The sequence below is a fragment of the Nicotiana sylvestris genome, chromosome 8 (assembly GCF_000393655.2).
Source record: "Nicotiana sylvestris chromosome 8, ASM39365v2, whole genome shotgun sequence".
NCBI classification, from domain to species: domain Eukaryota; kingdom Viridiplantae; phylum Streptophyta; class Magnoliopsida; order Solanales; family Solanaceae; genus Nicotiana; species Nicotiana sylvestris.
The window spans coordinates 224,969,450-224,985,832 of record NC_091064.1 but is presented as its reverse complement, the minus strand read 5'-3'; positions in this window follow the sequence as shown (position 1 = coordinate 224,985,832).

The following is a 16,383-nucleotide window of genomic DNA, read 5'->3' as shown; positions in this document are numbered from 1 at the left end:
TAACGGTTTGTGCTGCCCATTGACAAGGGACAAAAGTTCACCTGAGTATCAGCTTTTACAAAATGCTCATCGTTTAAAAATGTTGAGAAATGAGAAAGGGTATCAAAAGTTTATAATGATTAAAGAGATGCATTCCAGCATTTCCCGAGCTAGCAAGCCAACAGTTTCAGCGTTGACTGAAGAGAGCTTTGCTGATTATACCAGTAGCCTCGATATATCGATCAACACACCTGGAGACACAACTACTTTCGCTCCCACTTAGACTACTCCCTGGTTTGGTGATGCACTTGTCGAAGCATTTCTCCCTCACCGTCTGAAATAAGTGAAAAGGTTAAAATCAATCTTCTGCGAACGGACTGGTATGGCATTTGAACTGAAGTCACCCAAAACATGTGTCGCATACATCACAAGTCGCAGCATATTATAGAATGACAGCAAAGTTAACTCAATCTACTTCTCCAAAAGATGTTTTAAACAGTCCACAAAATTTTACAAATCTTATATGATGCATTCACAGAATTAAGGTACCAACATTTAGATCTGAATCAAAAACACAACGAAAAAAATGCAGATCAATCAATGCCAAGCAGAACATTATCCACATCATGACCATGGGCAAGCCTTTACATAAGTGCCATAAACAGTTTCTAGCACTAAGTTGAAATAAATTAATATGTCAGTTATTGAGGTGCCATCCATAGTCTAACGCACTGGACCTCACCGAATAAATGGCAGTGACTAAACAATAACTGGGCAGTGAAAACAGAGTAACACAGCAAAAAGGCTGGGATAAATATGTGATAAGATATTAGAGAGCAACAAAATAAGAGCATGTTGAATGAATTCACTGACCAATTACAGATTATCCTTAGGAAAAATACTGATCCCTCATGGTGTCACTAAGGTACGTTTGGAAAGCCATATGTAATTACTTGGTGATTACTAGGGTAGTATTTACACAACCTTGATAATTACACTGTATAATAATTATAATGTCGCTTGCCAAAACGTAATTACAGAGTAATTTTCATTGTCATGTTTGATTGGACAAGTGTAATTACATAATTAAGTAAACGTTTTTTTCCAGATTAACATGTAGATAAATTTTACGGTGTATGTGTGACAAACATATATGCAAATAATAAATATCAATTATATGAGGTATTTAAAATAATTAATTCCGAGGAAAGATATATTAAATTGTTATAAATTGTTGCACCTTCTAAATAACAAAAAGATAGATATGAGTTTAGAAGGTATTTTTTCTTAATAAATATTTATACTAATGAATAGAAATTAAAGCTAGTAAAATATGAAATTATGTTTAGCAACTAAGAAAAATAATAAGAAAAGAAGAAGAATATGAGAAGTTGCAAAATTATATGAAAACACCATAAGCAACACGTTGGATGGTTGGAAAGCTCATAAGAGAAATGAAAGAGAAATAGTATAAAGAGAATAGTACTAAATATATATGGAAAAACAAAAACAAAAGAGAATTAGAAAAGTAACATCATCTTGTAATTATACAATGTAATTACCACTGATTCTCACCAACCCTTTGAGAATTAGAGAGTGTAATTGCACACCCTCAATTCCACGTTGACCAAGTAAATACTTAGCCAGACAAACATGTCAAACTGTGTAATTACACAAAATCACTCACAAATTCAATTCTTAGGTGGCTTTCCAAACAAGCTCTAAATTAGCTTAAGAAGCTATTCTTCCTCCGTTGAAATAATGAAGGACATCATAAGGCTACACATGGCTCAAGATTTCAAGAGTTGGACAACTTTTTACATATTTCATTCAGCTGATGTAAGCAGAAAGAAATCAGCTTATCCATTGAGATTTTTAAAGAGAAGCCTTCAGATGACCAAGTATCTGAAACTACCAAGTGTCAGTTCTATCACCCAATTTTGTCATAATTATATATTAACTCAATTATCTAAAAAGACAAGACAGTATAGATTCATACTTCCTCAGTCCCAAAGAATCTAGCCTACCTGACTTGTGCAATTATTTAGAAAAATAATTGAATTGTTATGCACGACTCAGTAGTTGTATTATCCGTTCATGCAAGGAATTGGATCGAGCATATAACCACTGTATTTTCTGACTCACCTTCCAATTAAGTCCATTATCAGGTGTCTAGAGGTAAATGGATTGATTGACCAACTATGCTTCTTATTTATTCTGAATAAGAGAATTAGTCGAATATCGCCGAACTGAAACTATTGATCCTAAGATGGGTGATAAGCCATTGCATCTGTATCAAGCCCACCAATCTGTTGTCACAAAAGGATTCCAACCCATTCCAGAAGATTTGCGATATAAGGGGCCTTGCTTTAACGCCCTTTGTATTAAGATAATTTACTATTTCCCTTTTATAGTAGTACAAGGCAAGCTTTGAGAATGTTAAGAGGTGACAAGTTAGTTAAAAAGATGTTACCCAAAATTTAAAATAATATAATAAGTTTCATCCGACGGAGTATGCTAGTAGTATATATAAAGGATAAGGTGGAGAAGATCGCCTAAGAAGTTTTTGCCATGTCCCATGTCAACCTCCAAACAGTCCATAGGTGCAACAATACAGTAAGTGAAGATGCTAAATCAGGACGAGACAAACCTAAAATGACGTAGAGAGAAATAATCCAAAACATCTACAATTACTGGGAATCAATATGAACTTAACTCAGAAAATAAAACAAAAAGGACATGCCAATTGCCTTTTAACTTGGTAAGGGACTTATATGTTGATAAGTGGGAGAATACTGAACTTCTAGTTTTACAAAACCTCAATTTTTGGATCATCTTGTGCATTCACAAATATATGCCCCTCTGATTGAACAGCCATTCAATTTAGCAGTCGTGAAGAAAACTGGAATATGGATATTTCAAAACATAGGGAAACATGGATATCCATCCCAGAATATTTTCACGTGGACATACAATTTGTACATGACAAGAGTTCAACTTATCTCGTCAATCTCTATAATGAACTTTAGACTTTTCTAGCATACAATTGCTGATGGTTTACAAGGCTCTACCCTGAATATTGCAAAAAAAGTTCTAATTTTTAACGGTGTGGGAAGCTTCCTTAAACATTCACGGAACATAAAGATCTCCTGCTATCCAAGCAAAGCCAACGCCTACAAATAATAAAGCTTATAGCTTGAAAATGCTTTAAATAAACCAGAAATTATCCACATCTTATGTTGCTAATTAAGATAGTGCTCTTCAGATACTAACAAGTCAGGCATCTTAGATCAGATAAGTAACTATCCAGCAACTAACTGCTCAGTTAGTCAGAAAAGAGTGACAAATTGAGTACAAATTGTAAAATCGCGGGATAACAGTTTCAATTAACCAAGAGCACCGGCAAAAGAAAATATCATTAAACCGGGAAATCAGAAGCAGAACAGAGATGAGATCAAACCTCGAGAAATTGCTCAGCGTAAGCCTGGGCGAGCTGAGTTTTGACCTGGTCCATGATGTCATGCGTCGAGAATTGCGACGATGATCCACTTGACGGCGACGAAAACGAATCCATATCCCCTCTCACTCTCTTCTTCTCCTTCTCCTTCAGATTGTAAAACCCTAGATGCTAATGTTTTGCGGTTGGCCTAAAAGGCTAAAACCCCTCTCACCGCCCCTGGCTCAAATTACACATTTACCCCATATATATATATATATATGAACCTATTTCCTTTTTTAGTCTGTTCCAAAAGAAATGACCTCTTTTCTTATTTGGAAACAATTTACCTTTACACAATGATTTATAGCCACACAAAATATATGTGTCTCATTTTACACCACAAAATTAAAAGTCTTCTCTCTTTTATTAAATTCCGTGCCGAGTCAAATGAGTTTACATAAATTGAAACAGAGGGAGTATAATATTTTTTTTTTGTTAATTCATTCTTCCTTTCTCTTTCCTTTCTTAATATAGTAGTAAAGTTTGATTTAAAATCCCTTAGGAGGAAAACACTTTTGCAGTAAAAACCATTTTGAAAGTCATTCACTATTGGCAATGAATTTATTGAATATGAATTCCAGTAACAGATATGTCTTTTGCTGAATGGTCCTTATAATATAAAGTCATCATGATCTTATGAATGAATCTAAGACAATTTGTACTTCAATATGTCGTTTGTTACGTTTGATGCTCAAACTATGTTTCTAAGGCGTAAGAAATAGCTTGTGGCCTCAACTTTCTACCTTTATTAAAGTGCATCTTAATTTAAATACAAACAGAAACAAACACATTTTTTAGTAACATTTCTCACAAAAGCTTGAAATATGTGTCATAACTATAATTTACTTGCTTTTAGAACTGATAATTTTAAATGTAATTATTTTTTTGTATGTTCACTTTGCTCTATCTTTATATATAGTTTATAAGATTATAAATATACCTTCAAACTATAAATTTACCAATTTTTTATATCAAACAGTCTTTAATGGACTAGTGAAAAAGGAAAAATCACATACAATTTCCCCCCATTTAATATGTACTATTTTTTTAAATTTTTTTAACTAGTATTCAGGCATTTCTCTCTTACTTCTTAGTAGTCTTAAGAACCCTTGTATTTTTGTTGCTTTCCTTAAGTGTATAAAAGAGCTATCACGCAACGTTCAAAGTGTGCGTCTCTAAAGTCTAATATATGTTGAAAAAATATCATTGTATAGCCGCTGTAAAAATAATAGCTGAAAATTGTATAAAATTTTTATATATTTTTGTATATATATACATTTTGTATGTTACATACAAAAATTATACAAGTTTTATACACTTTTTGGGCTACCAAATATAAATAGTTTTTGGTACGGGCTAAAAGTAATAATACCCCATCTTTGGTAAAATAGCACGGTCTAGTCAGTTTTCGGACTGGTCATTCAAAAATAGCCAGCGTTTACCAAGTCAATAAAAATAGCCACTATTTTGCTGCAACAGAGACCGGTCCAGCATAATATACTGGAGTTTGGTGCAACTTCCAGCATATTATGCTGGACCGGTATACTTTGCTGGCTCCAATATAATATACTGGAGACTGGAGCACCGGTGCTCCAAACTCTAGTATATTATGCTGGATTATTTTTCTGGATTTTGAACAGTGTTTTCGTTCAAAATTATCTTTACATGAAAAAGGACTAAATTTTGATTACTTTTGAAACTGGGCTATTTTTGAACGACCACTTATAAATCTGGCTATTTTTAAATTTCTCCCCACATTTGTTGTTGTGAGGCCCAAACAGTTCCAAACTTGGGGAAGCCTCATGTGAGGCGAAAAATCCATTATTTGGGCCAATAGACTTTTGCACTAAACAAAGTGATGAAGCCCAAATACACTAAAGATATAAGTTGCTCTAGTCAAACGCTCAATCATGATTCACGGCCCATTTATTATTTCAGCCATAAATGCATGTGTGTGATGGGAAACGAAAAAATGACTTTCAAAATAATAGCCAAAAAATATTTTTCTTATATATATACATTCTGTATGGTTAATACAAAAATTATACACTTTATTAGCTACTAATGTAAATAGTTTCTGACGCGAGTTAGAAGTGATAATACCCGAAACAGATTTTAATCTCAGAAAAGAAAAGAAAAACTGAAATTGCTGAAAGATAATGCTGACAAGTCACCCTACAACGACTTGGCAATTTCGTCAAGTGGCTCATAATAAATGAGTTTGGCTTGCCAAAAAATTTACGTTAATTGGCAATCGGAACAAATCATAAAATAAACAAAATTGCGATTGACTGTATGCACCGACGTCGTTTTCATATAGGAGAGTGATACTACAATCTGACGAGAAGACAAGGTTCCCAGGATTTGCATTTTTTTCGTGGTTTTATACAAGACACGACTCCTGGGATTAAGTAATATAGCACAAAGTACTATACAATAAAATAGGAATAGTGCATGCACCTGCAAACAGTTTGGAAATGGTTATTTAAGTAATTATATGGTTGAAATATAAGCATTAATGAAGCATGATTTGAACATGTGATAGTACAATATTAATGAGATAATATATACCTGGCGTAATACAACAACAACAATCCAGTATAATCCCACTTAGTGGGGTCTGGGGAGGGAAACCCGGCTTCCTTCCCTCCAAGAACTTCTCACCTTGCTCTTGGGGAGACTCGAACTCACAACCTCTCGGTTGGAAGTGAGGGTTGCTTACCATCAGAGCAACTTCCCACCTGGCGTAATACGACAAATGAAAATTATATGGACGGCTCAAGAGTCAAGTCATGGCCTTGCTTTGGACATGCTAAAGTATTCTTTTCAATTTGTGAGAGCGACTGGTTTTTGATGTCCTTATTTGTTAAGTGTAGCTTACTTGTCCACATTTTGTTTACTTTTAGTCAAATTATTGTATTTGATTATTGATTAGTCAAGTTTTCTTCTGTTAAAAATACAATATGATTTCCAGTACTGATACACGCATACATCAGCAGCGCCTGGGCTAATGACGAAAGCTTTTCCGCCTTTGCTCCATACATTACAATAACTGCCCAATAGAATCCCACTAATAGGGTATGTGGACCTTACCTCTTCGGGATAGAGAGGCTATTTCCGGGAGACCCTCGGCTCAGAGATGCTAGATCTGTAACCACAATAGAAACCAAAAAAATAGTATCAGCGTACAACAAATAAATGAAAAGGCCAAAATGTGAAAAACAACAACAATAATAAAAATAAATAAAAATTGTGAAACACAATAAAAACCGCTAGTAGTCCTAGACAAAACACTATCAGACTAGCCGGTGCAGCGAGGAGAAACGCTCGACTACCCTCTAACCTACAACCCTAATGCTCGATCTTCACACCTTCCTAACAAATTAAGGCCTTGTGTTCAGGGGCGGATTTAGGGGGGCGAACACCCTTCGCCGAAAAATTACACTGTATATATAAGGCAAAATCTGTTTTTTATCTTTATATATTAAGTTTTGAACACCCTTTAACATAATCCAAAAGTGTAGTTTAGTGGTCAAGGGGATTCAAAATCTATATAAGGTCATGGGTTCAATTCCCACTAGCTACAAAAAATTTTTTGAACCCCCTTAGTGGATATCCTGCCTCCGCCACTGCTTGTGTCCTGCTCCATACATTGAGTATTATAATTAATCTTTATTCATATTATGTATATAACGACGTTGAATTGATCAACAATAAGATAAGTCTTTGACGTTACTGCAAGTGAGAGCTGTCCAGCCTCTTAGACACGTTGCTCAGGAATTGGACAACTAATTTTTGGCTCGTTATTTCAAATTTTACGTATATTTACTAATTCCATTTTTATATTGATTATTTAATCAAGAGAAAGGCTATATATGTAGAAAGTTAAAGTATATATAGAGAAAAAGAGCATAAATATAATTTAACCTGTCTGTGGGACTGTGGGTATATAGAAGAATGACATAATCATATTCAGAAAGCATAAAGGTAAAAGATCATGTCATGAGGCACAGCAATAGTGAAACCCTAAAAAATATAGTATTAAACAGGCGTATGTGTATTGCCATGCACCAAATAGATCTTTTGTGGAATTAAGTAAACCAGCCATGTGAAGTCAGAACAGAACATGGGATGCTTTTTTGCTTTTATTCTTATTTCTACATCCCTATGAACTTGTTATTTCATATATTACCAACTGTTATGCTCCAAAAGAATCAAGATAGTAATTAATAAATAAATAATGAAAGACAATTTGCAGTACTAAAATTAAATGGAAAGGTAGTCTCATGTGTATGAACCTAAAGGGCTAGGCAATTACTATAAGCAAGTAATATGAGTAGCACACAATTCAACAAGGAAAAGCCTAAGATCGAGGTTAATTAATAGCAGCTTGTTTTGCGGCTAATGGGGCACATTTGCACAGTGTGCTATACATTTGAGTAAATGGCGTTTTATTTTAAAAAAAAAAAACAAAAGTCAAGAGCGACCTTAATTAAGTAGATATATATTCCCACATGAGGGGTTGGTAAACTTCATCAATCTGTTGTATCATTTACACTATACAATTTATATAGTGTAATTTGAAAATTGTGATATTAACTACTTAAAGGGTAAAAATTGTTGATTCATGATATTTGTGTCATTATAAATGTTTTTTATTAAAGATAAAATTACTAAAATTAAAAAAAAATGAAGTTAAATTTGTTTACTTTTAAAATCGGATAACAATTAAACTTATAAGTGATTTTAAGGATATGTGATTTCACCTAGTGCCAATTGATAAATATAATGATTAATAGCAGAAATAAACAACAAAGTAAAGCAAACCAGTATCGAAATGCAATTCAGCCCTCGAGCTAGGTCGCCCTCAAACTGAATGGGTAAGAGTAGAGCTATGAAACCAACTGATGAACAAGAGGATATAAGAAAAGAGTAATATTGTATTGCTTTGATATGCGTGAATGTAAGATGGTTACAAAAATGATTCGGATCCTCGTTATATAATAGATGAATGCTATTTATGGTACAATTCTAATTACACAAGTAAATCCCATGATGGGCTAAATAACCGTTCTTAATTTGATCCGTTCCGAGATTTCCGCCATGATCCTCGGCCAATCACGGATATCACACCTTTCCATTACTATGCTATCTTCGGTCTTGCTCGATGTCTATCCTGTTTGATCTCGATCATCATCGGCCTCGGCCTCGACAGATACTTCGAATCCTAGACTCGGCGTCTTATCCTCATATTCGGTCTGATATTCTACAGAGCCGATCCTCGAACTATCCCCCTGATCCTGGCCAATTAGCGAAATGGAGTGAGCTCGATTTTAACCGTATATAAAATTATTATTAAATATATAAATATTTTATTCTTTTTCAAGTTGACTACTAAGAAAAGTGTGTTATCAAAATGGATGGAGTATATTATTATCAACGCATCTAGTATTGAAGATGTGCGTGCTTGTGATTGGAGTAGTATAGGCTATAGCTAACAGCCAGTATTCTACAATATGAGTTATGAGATATTATGTAATTTGTAGAGTTCCGTCCTTCCAGGTTGTCAAATTCAAGAAAGGATTTTACATTTTTATTTGCGGCCTCATGAGATAATGATTGCACAGCTGAGAATCAATATTCATGTCATTCAATATTTGCCACTGGTATTAATTACTTAAGTGAATATATATATATAAACTCACCCCGAATATGCTTTAATAATTTCGCAATCTTTTCACCCACCAGCCATTGCATGCTTATTTCCCCCATGGTCCATGGCGTGGTCCCGTTTCCATGAGGTAGAAAGATTCAATTTGGTCACACCTTAATCATCCTACTACATCAAAGTTTTTTTTTTTCCATGTGGAGCTTTTTAGTTTCCTTCTTTAAATAAAACTCCTCTCATGTTTTTCTTACTTATAATTAATTAAGTACTAATATGTATGTTGGTCGACACACAAATATTGTAATTTCAGATTTGATATCGATAAAGTTATCTTTTCATTTGCCAATTAAATGCTTATATATATACTATTAGATAAGGAGTGATCCCCATCTTGTATTGGAAAAAAACTGAATTTACATTGTAGGTGACATGACATGAAACGTGGACCGATCAAATGGTCAAAAGACAATAAATAGCCAAGAGGCACGGGCGACAACAGATAAGGGAAAAAGAAAGCAATATAGGTGTGGACCGTTACTAAAATAGGTACGAGTCTCGTACCTATTCGAGTCATTTAAAGACCGAAGATCGGAAGAAGCTGAAGATACGAATCCGATGACGTAAAAGAGTCTAAATACAACATTAAATATCAAATACGTTAGAATATTTGAATTAAATAGAAATGATTGTGTAACGTTTCTTTTAATGTCATTTATTGCTCATAATTGTCTCATTAAGACAAAGGCATTACATCTTCTCCTAGAATCAACTATAAAAGGAGAAGGATTCAACATCTGTAGACACGAAATACTATTGGGATCTTACTGAAATACAAAACTATTTACTGCTTTACCATCATTCTCAAAAGTATTTTATTTTCGTCTCCTGATTATCAGTAACCCGAATTTCTTTTTAGCTTTGACCAAAGACTCAGATTTTTGGTTAAACACATCTGAGCAACCCCATCTTGTCTCATTATTGTGTAATGGAAGTTTAAGTGGGCATTTGGATATAAGAATCGTAAAATTCCAAAAAAAGTGGGAAAAAAAATTCAAGTGAAAATGGTATTTTGAAAATTAGAGTTATGTTTGGATATGAATATAATTTTGGATTATTTTTGAATTTTTATGAGTAATTTGAGTGAAAATTTTGAAAAACACCTTTTTGGAGTTTTTCAAAATTTCAAAAAATTTTAAAATGCATCTTCAAGTGAAACTTGGAAATTTTATGACCAATCGCTGATTTCGAAAAAAGTGAATATTTTTCGAAAAAAGGGAAAAATTCTTATGTCCAAACGGGTTCTAAGATGTCACTTTAATTAGCGTCCTATATTAGACAACTGAACTAAACAAGGGCATGACAAATGAATAGTCACGACTCACGAGTCAAATTGTTAGAATTTGTATATGGTCTGTAAAAGTAATTCATGTCAAATTTTGCATCCTTGAATACGTCAACGTGTAGCCAAAGCATGCTCAGCTATCTGCTGTAACTATTTAATCTTTCTCATCCTTCAATTTGCCTTCTATATATTGTGTATATATATGGACCACCTATTGCATGCGTAATATACCTTGCCCAATTTTTGAGAAACTTCTCTTTAAGTTAGCCTTTTACCATGCTTAAGGATTTACAACACTATTTCTTCCTCTTTTGCAAAACAATCTATTTCTATATCCTAAAATTTACTGACTGCTACTTAATTAACGCCCAGCAGCAGGTATACGTGAACCTCTTGATTTTGATTTTTGTCCCTTAGCTTGCTCTCTAGGGAGAAGCAGAAAGCTTGACATATTCCAACGCCAAAAAGTTAGGAGACAAAGATCATGGAGTAATTAATAAACCAAGTTCCTTCACTTCTCATTCTTCTCATTTTCTTTTACTGTCTTCAAATATTGTCCACTACGGTGTGGAGGATAAAGTGTTATCAACTTGTATTCGGAAATAATTTTTGCAAAAATAAAACAAAATAGAAACAGAATAATAAAAATTTCGAGCCCAACAGGAAAATTGTGTTTTCTTAAGGAATTTAATCTCCTTACTGTTGTCCAAGATTATTGGATTATTCCTTCCATGGATAGAACGGAACAACTATTTTGTAATACCGATAATGAAAATTACAGAAGTTCGTCGAACTCAACAAACTACAGTAAACCATACTTATGCTTACGTTTTGCTTTGGAAAAACAGCGCAGAAATGCAGAAAGGAGAGGGGAGAGTATATATGCAAATTTTCGGTACTGAAAAATGAGGCAAAACCTCTGAATTTATAGCCAAACAGTCTGTGTTGAATCGGTGCGAAAGTACCTATTCATATGAGGTACCATTTTGGCAATAGTCTGGTCACGAATTTAAAACTCAAAACGACTGTTGGGAACCGCGAATTTTAAATTAAAATTTTGCGAAAAGTTATTAGAAAAGAAATTATATAACGGAAAACGGGAATAAATTTGGTCCCCAAAATTATCAATCAATTGACCGAAGCTGAGCCGAACAACGACGACTAGGGGTGCTTATCGGGCGGATCGGGCGGATAATTACGCTTAACGGTTTGGCTTATTGCTTATCAGATTATAAATATAGTAATCCGCTAGCCATCCAATAAGACAACGAGCGGATTGGTATTGGATTAACTATTATCGGACGGTTATCGGGCGGTTTATCGGCTATATTAAATAATTTTTTTTTGAACAATCATTCAATCAATACCAAGCGCACTACTAGAAATTCGGTAAAAGCGACCACATATAGCGACCAACGTTGGTCGCTTATCTCAATATACCGACCAAAACGTGTCCAAACAGGCTTGGTCGCTATATTGGTGGTCCTTTTACCTTAACGATCAAATGTTCAGTGTAAACAATATACCGACCAACTTTGGTCGGTACAATATTTTAATAATATAAATTTAGCGACCAAAGTTGGTTTGTATATTTAAATTACGATATTTATTCAATTATTATAATTCAAAAATTAGCGACCAATGTTGGTCTGTAAATTAAAATATATATTATTTTAAAAATATATATTTAACAATCTGGGTTCATAAGTGACCAACTTTGGTCGCTTCTTTTTAATTTTTTAATTTTTTTTACATATAAGCGACCAACCTTGGTCGCTAATTTTCAGGATTTTTTTAATAGGGTAGCGACCAACTTTAGTCGCTTATATTAAAATTTGGGTTCATTAGCGACCAACCTTTGTCGCCAATTTTTAATTTTTTAATTTTTTTTTTAGATATAATTGGTCGCTAATTGCCATAATTTGTTTTTTAATAGGTAAGCGACCAACTTTGGTCGCTTTTCTGGATAATAATTTTGGCATAATATGCTTGTTTTGGCAGCTACACCACCTGCCAACATACCAAAATTCCTAAATAACAATATAATTCAATTCATAAACTACAATTTCAATACCAAAATCTCCACAACACAACAATAACAACAACAACAACAACACAACAACACAACACAATTCAAAAAACACATTAAAACCAACAAATTAAAGTTCAATAGAACTAACAAATTAAACTAACAAAACTAAGTTAACGCTTATTACAACTAGTTCAAAACCGGTTGTCTAGTTCAAAGTATATAAAAGTCAAGAAGTGTTTTGTACAACATCATTATCATCATCGTCTGATAAATTTTCATCAACAAGACGGTATAGAGAAGGGTCTACTTGTCGAGGATGAGAAGAACGATCACAGGGAGGATGGGAGGAACGAGCACGGGGAGGACGAAAGGAACGCTCACGTTCAAGTCGAGCCTCTAGCGATGACTCACGAGACAAAGGAATCGGGAAACCCCCATGAGTCTCTTGTTTCATCTGTTCGTGTATCTACCCCGGTGGGCAATACTGTTGTTGTAGACCGTGTGTACCGGTCGTGTGTGGTGACTATTGGGGGTCTGGAGACCCGAGTGGATCTATTGTTGTTGTGTATGGTGGACCCGTGTGTGGTGACATATCCGAGCGGGCTAGAGTTTGGACCGGATTGAGGTGAGTAATGATTGTAAATGTTGTCCTAAGGGTATGAAACTTCGAATTTCACATCGTTGTGCTATATTTAGGTGACGCACACGCTAGATGACGAGCGTGGGGTCATGCACCGTTGAGGATTGGGACTTAGTCCATCCTGAATGATTGTTTTACCGCGCATTTGATTGAAAACTATTTGCTATCATCATGTTTTAGGCTGAATGACATATTTGGGCCTCGTGCCAACTATTTTGGACCCTCAGAGGATTTTTACTACTATTTTCTTACTGTTTTGATTTTATATTTGTACTCAGTCATGTTATATTCTAATATTTTCATAACTCAGTCATGTTTACTCTGCTTTAACACTTTAAATGATATTTTGGGCTGAGTATCATGTTTTACTATGCCTGAGTGACTTTTAGAGATTTCTGACCGAGTAGGGCCGAGGGCCCTTGTTGTGAGGATTATTATGGGATTAGGCTGCACTCCATATCTGTGTTGTACTGATTATGATTATGAGGTCGAGGGCTTGAGATGTACGCCACAAGGTGGCTTGATTTGAGGCCGAGAGCCTATTGATTATGCCACGAGATGACTTTATATTGCGCTTGGACCGTAAGGGGCCTCTCCTGAAGTTTGTACATCCCCAGTGACAGCGGGTACCCAGTATGATATGTGATATAGCCCGAGGGGCTGGTGTTATTCCAGGTTATTGCCCAGGCGGCTGATTCTGTTGACATTGTGCCCGATGGGCGGATTTTATGTGTTTATCTTTTCTAGCTGCTTTTCATGTACTTGTTTAACTGTTAAAAAGGTGTTTTAAAGAAGCTTATATTGAACTAAGGTGTTTTTATAAGATTTCACTATTTTATTGCATTTTTATTGGTTTTATACTACCTCTTTATAACATGTTGTTGTGTTTTATGTGATTTCTTATCGCTCAGTCTTTATTTATTGTTATTACTCACTGAGTTGGAGTACTCACTTTACTCCCTGCACCCTATGTGCAGATTCTGGAGCTTCAGGTCCCGCTAGTGAGGGTTGATTGCTCCCAGCAGGCCATTTGGAGTCCACTAAGTAGCTGCTCGTCGTTCGCAGCCCAGTGTTTCCCCCTCCTATCTTACTTTCTGTTTCTAGTTTTGTAATAGATTGTATAAACTCTTTTGGACTCTTAGACACATGTTTAGATGCTCATGACTGGTGACACTCCGATGTCGGGCTGTGTTGGTTTCCACAAACTGTACTAGTTCACTTTTATTTTGGGATTATTAGTATGTTAATGACTTAAATTGTGTTATTATAATTGTTTAAAATGAATTAGGTGTTGTGTCGGCTGGCCTTGTCTTCACGAGAGACGCCATCATGACCGAGTCCGGGTTTAGGGTTGTGACAAGTTGGTATCAGAGCCTAGGTTACATAGGTTTCATGAGTCATGAGCAGGTTTAGTAGAGTCTCGCGAATCAGTACGGAGACGTCTTTATTTATCCTCGAGAGGCTGTAGAACCTTTAGGAAAAACTTCATATATTTTTGAAATTCTTGTCGTGCGAATCTATTGATCCGAGTACTAAACTTCTGTTATTTTATTCTCTCATAGATGGTGAGGACACGCGCTACCGGTCAGGATGGACGACCACCAGTACCACCAGCTGTGGCCACTAGAGGCCGAGGACGCGGTCGTAGTCGCGATAAGGGCAGGGGTGTACCCGCACAACAGCTAAGGCAACACCTGCAGATCCAACGTTGGTTGCTATTTTTGGTCGGTAATTAAGTTTTGACCATTTGACCAAAATAGCGACCAACGTTGGTCGCTATTTCTAAAAAAATATTAAATTATTTTTTTCTTTTTGGTTTTTAAATATTATATGCTATAAAAAAATTATTATTAGCTATAAATATTTAATTTATTTGACTATAATTATTATAAATAATTTTAAACTATAAGCATTATTTTTAATAAAAATTTATATTAACTAGGTAATTACTTTTAATAGATTATAATAGCATCTATGTAAAGGAATTTTTTAAGTTATATTTAAGTATATGAGTAATTTCATACACACACATAAACTATATTGTAATTGATGATCAATCTTATACATTACTACGTACGAATAATTAATGAATTGTTAAACCAATATAATATTATTCTATTAATTGATATAATAGTATTCATTATTTGTATTACTAGTCTCTGAGTACGCGCTTTGCGCATGTAACCTGTCTCAATGAATTATATGCTTGTTATTGAGTTACAAAAATAAAATTTTACAAAAAAATAATTCTTGAGAATAATAATAGTTGATCTAATTTAGCCAATTACTCAAGAAAAAAAATTCTACCTCATAGAGATTCTCAATCATGCATCTCAATTACAATATTCAACTTAATATTTCTCCCAGTTTTATAATTTTATTAAGATAATATACCATAGTTTATCTAATACTGAAAATGATAATCTTATACCTCTTTATTGTTTGATTTTGAGCTGTTTTCCTTTCGACTTTGGATTTTTAGCACCCAAAAAGTCTGTCTGTACAAACAATCTAGACATGTATTCGGAGTTTCCATGGGGTTGGTACGGCGAAATGAGGCTACCCTTTCGTCCATAGTTGTGCATTGGTCCTTTATGCCAGCTAGCATAATATAAAATAAAAAATTCTATGTATTCTAATAATCGTTTATAGCTTCTTACACATTAAATAAATAAGTATAAAAATATACAAAATCGGCTTATGGAAGTAGAAGATAATAAAACTTATTGTATATATTCATATCTGTATAAGGAATAACATAACTAAAAGAATACAATAGAATAATACTATATTCTTTATTTTATTTTTAACTAAATAGTAAATAGAATAGAAACTATAAACCTTTTTTCTAGAATTTAAATATATTATGAAAATAATTTCATATTTAACGTTATACTTTTAAAAGGAGTTGATGAACAATATATTATATGCAAGAATAATTTCCCCCAAAGTAAAAATAAGATGTAAGATATTAAAAATTTAAATTAAAAAAATTATATAAGGAAAAGATAGATTTAATGGTAGAATTTAAATGGGAATCAACCTTTATATAAACCAAACCTAAACTTTATATAGAACAAATATAGACGTAAGAAATCTAACGAAGACAAATTAATTATGAAGTAAATAAGGAGAGAATTTACTTAAGTAAAATCTTATTTGGTTTTAAATTCTTAAATGTTAGGTCCTAAATATTAGGACTTTTTACGTAGTTCAATAAGAA